This window comes from Peromyscus californicus, unplaced genomic scaffold (genome assembly GCF_007827085.1).
Source record: "Peromyscus californicus insignis strain IS unplaced genomic scaffold, ASM782708v3 Scaffold_22__1_contigs__length_63687245, whole genome shotgun sequence".
Classification (NCBI taxonomy): Eukaryota; Metazoa; Chordata; class Mammalia; order Rodentia; family Cricetidae; genus Peromyscus; species Peromyscus californicus.
This window is the reverse complement of record NW_026294525.1, coordinates 3,608,643-3,616,228: the sequence shown is the minus strand read 5'-3', so window position 1 is coordinate 3,616,228 and position 7,586 is coordinate 3,608,643.

The following is a 7,586-nucleotide window of genomic DNA, read 5'->3' as shown; positions in this document are numbered from 1 at the left end:
ATGGGTGATGTCGTTCTGTATGCTATGAACATGTGTTGCTCTGATTGGTTGATAAAGCTGTTTGGTCAACGGTGAAGCAGAATAAGGTCAGGCAGGACACTCTAAAGAGAGAGGAAGAAAGAAAGAGAGAGCAGAGGAGACACTGCTAGCCACCACCAAGAGAAGCAAGATGTAAAAGTACCGGTAAGCCACAAGCCATGTGGCAAAGTATAGATTTATAGAAATTTAATTTAAGATATAAGAGCTAGCTAGCAAGAAGCCTGCCATGGCCATATTTTAAAAATAATATAAGCCTCTGTGTGTTCACTTGGGTCTGAGTGGTTGCAGGACCAGGCGGGACATAGGAATTTTATAAGTGGCTGTGAGGCCTTGGTGCCAGGTGAGCACAGGGAAACTTCCAGCTATAAAGAGGTCCCATTGTCTCTGAGTTGAAGGATGGCCACCAAAGCTGTGGATATTCAATGTGCTAGCATTTGCAGGCCCTAGTCCACGTTACACTTGTTCTCTGGGAAAAGATCATGACTCCACCAATCAGCTCCTCTGCAATTGTTTTCCTATTCCTTTCAGATAGGAATATCACATCTTGTGTACCTTTGATAGTAACTCCCATGTCTAGAGAAATTGCCAGTGGTGCAGAATGTGGACAGTTCTTCTGTCCTAAAGAACAAAGCAGGTAGCACATGCCTTTAATCAGGAGGCAGAGGCAGGCAGATCTCCATGAGTTCGAGGCCAGCCTGATCTACAGAGTGAGTTCCAGGACAGCCAGGGCTAAACAGAGAAACCCTGTCTCGAAAAACAACAACAACAACAAAAACAAAGCAAAAAGCATCAACTTTTAGATGCCTCATCCAACTTCTGAAAAATATTTAATGTGATAAGATCCCAGGGCCAAAGACTTAGTGCAGAGACGTAATTTCGCAATGTTGCAATGATGTTTTAAGTGATGAATATGGTACTTCATTACATGTAGAGAACAATTTTACATGTACCATTTCGTATGTAATAATTAGCATTTGCAATCTTGGATCCGTCATAAGACAGCCAAGCCCAGGATTTCAGCCCAGAGCCGAGCTGGTTGATTCAGCAGCTGCCAGTCATGTGCGGCCACTGAGTTCTTAAGATACAGCTGCCACTTACTGTGGGACTGAATTTGAACTTCACATAGCTAATTAACATTAAAAATTCACGTGGGCACTTGTTGAACAGGCTTGGTCCAGAGTGTCAAACAGTGTTCTACACACTGTACACAAGACAAATAGACACTCCATGCTGAGCACGGTGCCACACACCTCTAATCCTGGTACTCTGGAGGCAGAGGCAGGCACATTTCTGTGAGCTTGAGGCCGGCCTGGTTCACGTAGAGTTCCAGGACAACCAAAGCTTCATAGTGAGACCTTGTCTCCCAAAAGCATCCTTCTACCCAGTTGTTAGTAAATTTAGCTTATTGCTTTTAGACTGTTCCCCAAGTGCTGTGTCCTTGGTCATTTCTGCCAAGTATGGACCAAGCAAGTGAATCTTACAGCCTTGGTAACTGACATGACCACCAATAATGGAGAGAAGGCTCTTGTTGCTTAACTGGTCCCTATGAAAAGAAAAGCTTTGTGGGATACAAGGTTTTAAATATTCACTGAACGTGGGTTATTATGCTGGTAACAGACATGAGAGCAACATTTGACTAGCAAGATATTCTAATGTGGGGTTAGGGGGGGACAAGACTACCCAGTCAGTGAAGCATTAGGACCTGAGTCTGATCCCCAACCCAAGTAAAAGTACCAGGCATGGTGGTGTGTCCTTGTAATACCAGGGCTTGGGAGGTGGAAAGAGGACACAGAATCCTTGGGACTCACTGACCGGCCAGTCTAGCCTAATTGGTAAGCTGCAGGCCAATGAGAGAGCCTGTAGACAGCATGCCTGAGGACGACATTGGAAGTTGGCCTCTAGTTTCTGCATGCCAGTCCACCTGTGCACACGTGAGCACACACACATGCTTTTAAAAAGTGTTCTAACCCTGGAAACAGTCTGGCACCATCATCCGAGCCCTGACACATCTTTAGTCTCTAAACTTCAGTTTCCTCTTGAAAAGGGAAGCTGTGAAAGTTCAAGAGACTAAAGGTGCAGAGAGCCCTGGGACCGCCCTAAATCATAGTAACCATCAGCAAATGACCATAAGACAAGACGAGCTAGAGTACTCTATCTTTATATGTAATACTTAGCGTCACATGGACTATTGCATGCTAACCTTGCTACCAGTTAATGAACTTTTAACTTCATTTAATGACTTCTGTTTAGTTTTTTGGAGATGTTTTAGTAGGCTTCAGTTTCATCATCCTGTCTATAATTACCCAAAATGACTTGTGTGTGATGGGAGAACTCCTGGTGTTTTCTTTTTCTTTTAATTTTTTTTTCTCCATTAGTTTCTCAAACTTACCAGGACTATGTTCTGGGTTGGCAATTGGCCCTGGAAGCAACTTCTAATAGCTGCTGTCTCAGCTCCTCATAGTCCTTCTACATCTTCCAGGGACCTCAGTGTCTATGAAAATCCCCCAAGTTTCCCTTTGGCAATTCAGATCCAATGTCCTTTGAGCTGCTCTCCTAGTTGGGAATTGGTTGGTGACATCAATGTTTCATCATGTCTTTCCCCGAGTATTGTCGTTTATGCCAAGGGGGAATGTTGAAAATGGGAAACACTGAAGTCTGGGAGAGATGTTTTCCAAGCGATGTCTAAAGCATCCCCCAATCTCTAATGTGAAAATGAGTTTTAGATGTAATCTTCTCACGGCCAAAATAAAGGATGCTCTTAACGGTTCCAGATCCTGACTCCTGCCTGGACTGACTGACACATCCCTGCAGACCTATCTTGGATGGGAGGAGAGAATAGCAAGCTCCATACCTGGAAGCTGATCTGACCCTGAAAGAGAACCAGACCACGGCCAAGCTCCCAAGGTAAGGCACTCAGACAGGGATGGTACAAGTTATCGGGCATCACACTGCCTTTCAGTTAGCATCTGTCTTAGGGTTTCCACTATGGTGATAAAACACCATGACCAAAAGCAATTTGGGGAGCATAGAGGTTTGAATAAGAATGGCCCCCATAGGCACATAGATTTGAATGCTTAGTCATCAGGGAGTGGCACTACTTGAGGAGGATTAGGAGCTGGCCTTGTTGGAGGAAGTGTGCCACTGGGGATGGGCTTTGAGGTTTCAAAAGCCCAAGCCAGGCCCAGTATCTCTACTTGTGCTTGCTGATCCAGAGGTAGAACTCTCAGTTACTTCTCCAGCACCGTGTCTGCCTGCATGCCGTCGTGCTTCCTGCCATGATGATAGTGGACTGACCCTCTGACACTGTTAGCCAGACCAGACGCTTTCTTTTATAAAAGTTACTGTGGTCATGATGTCTCTTCACAGCAATAAAACTCTGACTGAGAGGGGAGGAAAAGGTCCAGTTCGTCTTGCAACTCTTGGGTCATGCCGGGCGGTGGTAGCGCACGCCGTTAATCCCAGCACTCGGGAGGCAGAGCCAGGCGGATCTCTGTGAGTTCGAGGCCAGCCTGGGCTACAGAGTGAGTTCCAGGAAAGGCTCCAAAGGTACACAGAGAAACCCTGTCTCAAAAAACAAAAAAAGAAAAAGAAAAAAAAACAACTCTTGGGTCACACTTCACCAATGAGGGAAGTCGGACCAGGAATTCAACACAGGAACCTAGAGGTAGGAGCTGAAGCAAAGGCCACAGAGGAACACTGTTTGTTGTCTTGCTCTTTCTGACTTCCTCAGTTGGCTTTGCCAGCGGTGGTACCACTCCAGTGGGCTGGACACTCCCAAATCAATCACCAGTCAAGACCACACCCAACGCCTGTCCACAGGCCAGTCTTAGTCTTCTCAGTTAAGATTCCCCCTTCTCATATGACTCCAGCCTATGTCAAGTTGGGAAGCAGACCAATGAAACTGCAAGAACCAGAACAGCATCCACATGGGACTTAAGCCACGGTCTTAAAGATGTGCTCAGACATGAGATCTCTTAATGGAGAGTGAAGGAAGGACCCAGTGCTTCATGTGGACCTCAAGGAAGAAAAGCCTTTTAACCTCAGCATGCCAGTGGTAGAATTCCTAGCCACTCCCCCAGCTACATGACTGCACATGTACTGTCCAGTAGCCAGGCAAGATGCTTAGTCATCCTAGGGCCTTATGTGCTAGTCTGTGCTCTGTGTGATCATGTAATCTATGCGCATGCGTGGCACAGCTACGTAAACCCATATGAGCATGTGCGGGGGGAATCTATAAAAGTGGGTCCCCTTCCCCTTCCCCTCTCTTCCTGCATGATCTTTCCATAGGCCTAAGCACCCCCTTCTATTTCCTCCCCTTAATAAACTCTTATACTGGCTTTTCTTTCCTGATAAAACAGTGCCATTTAATAAATAACAGCCAGATGCCTCACCAGCCATCAGAGGCCACTGTTCTGCCACTGTTCTGGACTTTGAACTTGACCATCACTTTATTCAGTAAACTCTCTGCTGAGAAGCTAAAGATCACTCCTAATTTGAGGGAAGTCTATGCAATGGCTTGCTCTTTTAGGGATAGCATGCGTGTGAACAAGCTGCTCTCAGTTTTCTTGGCACTTATGTTTGAAATCTAAAAGCAGTACCAAATAAGTGTTCATTGATTCTATTAATTCCCTACAGGAAGATGAAACATGAATATTTAGAGGATGGCGATTACCGCCTCCTTTAGGAATTCTAGGGTTCTTATGCTCTAGGAATAAGCATACTCCATGCCTCCTCCTTTTCCCCTTACAATTTATATCAGTGCAACTGTAACCTGGGAAGAGGTTTCCTCTTAGTGTGTATTCCCAAGTGCCTGCAACCTCAGAGCTGACTGCCAACCCCACAATGTGTAGCAGCCTGGCTAAGCAAATGACCTTCTGAGTGAATGGGGAGCTTGCCTGGACTTGGTGTTCTTCCTCAGTGAGGCACAGCCAGAGCCAGTCTGAGCAAAGGCTCCATGACGAGTCTTAAGTTGAGGTCAGCTTTCCACCCCTTTCCAGAGAGCCCAGACCCATCTTAACAACAGACTGTAGAGACTTCCCTCACCCTCTCACTACTGATCAATCCCATGGAGCCCCAGGTCGGCAGCATGTGACCCGCTGGGCATCTGAGTCTTGATGTCTGCCAGGGGCTCTAGAACACACTTCTACTGTTGACATTTAAGTGGCTGGATGAGCCAGCCTCTCTTGACTATGGACCCTGCAGAGACACTGACCGTGAAATCCAATCCAGCTAAGGCACAGCCACCCTGTACAGAAGGCCAGACCAGGGTCTGGGGCTCAGTCCTACCGTCCTCTCTCCCTGCTGCTGCCACAGTGCCTGGCTAGCCAGAGCTCAGGGAATCATTCACTACTCAACTCCCACACTCTAAAGCATGACACCAGGCTCTGCTTTAGGATACAGCTGTGCATACATGCCTACACATCACACCTTTTGTTTTCTAAGTGTCTCCTTTTTCTCTCCAACGCTCCTCCTCTGCGTCTATCCACAGATCCTTCCTGGGCCCGTTCTGCACCAGATGCCATTGCAGAGCTGGAGTTGACTGCTGACAGTGTGGCCGGGAGCCTGTGCTTAGGGGACAAAGTGCCAGAGGAGGAAACAGATACAAACCAACCAACCAAGCAAATGCAGAAGCCGATGAGGCAAGCTCCCGTGACTGTAAGAGCCGGACCAAAGGGAAAGCGGCCAACAACACACACCTATCAGTCCACATCCGCAAGGGCGGCAGAGTAAACCCCATCAGCAGCAGCTCTGATCCACAAATGTCCCCAAGGGCAGATTTTCTGCCATGGGGAAGGGAAAGCCAGGGCAGCGCCGTCAGCTTAACGGAGCAGGCAGCTCACCATGTACATCGTAACCAGCAAGTGCCCTGAGAGGCCAAAATCTGGACAGCTGAGAGACACCTTCATGCGTATCCACGGCCCTCAGACAAGGTGCACACAAGCAGCGAACTGAGCTGGTGTGTCCTACGCATTTTTGTCGTTGATTACTCCCTCTCCACAGGCAAAGTGGTGTTACATTATTCTGGGAGAGCTCATAGGGCCTGTTGGAGCCTTGTTCCCACGACATGTGCACACCCGTCAGTACTCTGTCCCCATGCTAGATAAACGTCGTCCCGAGTCTGTTTCCCTAGCTTGGTGGCCTGCTTGATTCCATTTGTTGCTGGGCATGTGGTTTCTTTAATCCTGGAGCGTGTTAGTTCGCCAATGAGGTTTCCAGGTTAAATTTTTTTCCCCCTGAAACAGGATTTCTCTGTGTAGCTCTGGCTGTCCTGGAACTAGCTCTGTAGTTGCAGGCTGGCCTCAGACTTACAAAGATCCACCTGCCTCTGTCTCCTGAGTGCTGGGACTAAAGGTGTGTGCCGCCGCTGCCGCCGCCGCCACCACCGCTGTCACCGCCACCCGCTGTCGCCGCCACCGCTGTCGCCGCCACCACTACCTGGCTTCCAGGTTAAATTTTTAATGCACTATTCAGAACCATTGTGTCTCCTCCAAAGTCCAAGGGTTGGGCAACACTTGTTTTTGTGTTAGCAAATAGCAAAGTCTGTTTGTAAAGTGCCACTCTGCTGGCAATGATCAGACCAGAACTATTGAACCAATCTTGGGGATGATTTGTGGGTAGACTCCAGAGTCAGGGAAATTACCCACTGTTATTAAGGCCATTTATAAAGACTGTGGGGTTGGAGAGATGGCTCAGCAGTAAAGAGCACTGGCTGCTCTTCCAGAAGTCCTGAGTTCAATTCCCAGCAACCACATGGTGGCTCACAATCATCTGTAATGAGATCTGGTGCCCTCTTCTGGCCTGCAGGCATACATGGAGGCAGAACACTGTGTACATGATAAATAAATAAATCTTTTTTAAAAATTTTTTTAAAAAAAGACCAGTTATTGCTCTTCTAGAGGATCTGAGTTCAATTCCCAGCTCCCACATAGTGGTTAACAACTGACTGTAACTCCAGTTCCAAGGGATCCAATGCCCTCTTCTGGCCTCCATGGGTACCAGGCATGCACATGGTACACAGACATATACATATATATATAGGCAAAATACACACACACACACACGCACACGCACAAAATTAACAGGAAAAAAATTAGGGCCTGTTTTGAAATATATAGGTAAAGCTCATTTTCATGAAAAATCACATATGTATATATGTGTGTACGCATGAATATTGTTGCAGGATATTTGATCACACTGTGAACCCTGAGATTGTGTTATTTACTGGAAAAACCTGTTTCTAGCTGTGATGTAGTTCAGCCCTAGCACACATCTTTAATCCAAGAGCTTTCTGCTTGAATAATGTAAACAGGATTTTAAAAAAATCAACCACAGGTCAAGAGGCAGAGCAAGCAACCAGTTGACAGGAAGTGAACATAGGATAATTAAGAAAAAAAAAAAAACATAGAGAGTAAGAGGAGGACGGATAGAGAGCCACACAGGAAGGAGAGGGAGGGACACTCAGTTTGAGGAGAGTTTTTGAGGTGGTGTAGGAGAGAGAGGTTTCTGGGACACTGACTGAGGACGGTCAGCCAGGTGCTTTCTCTGCC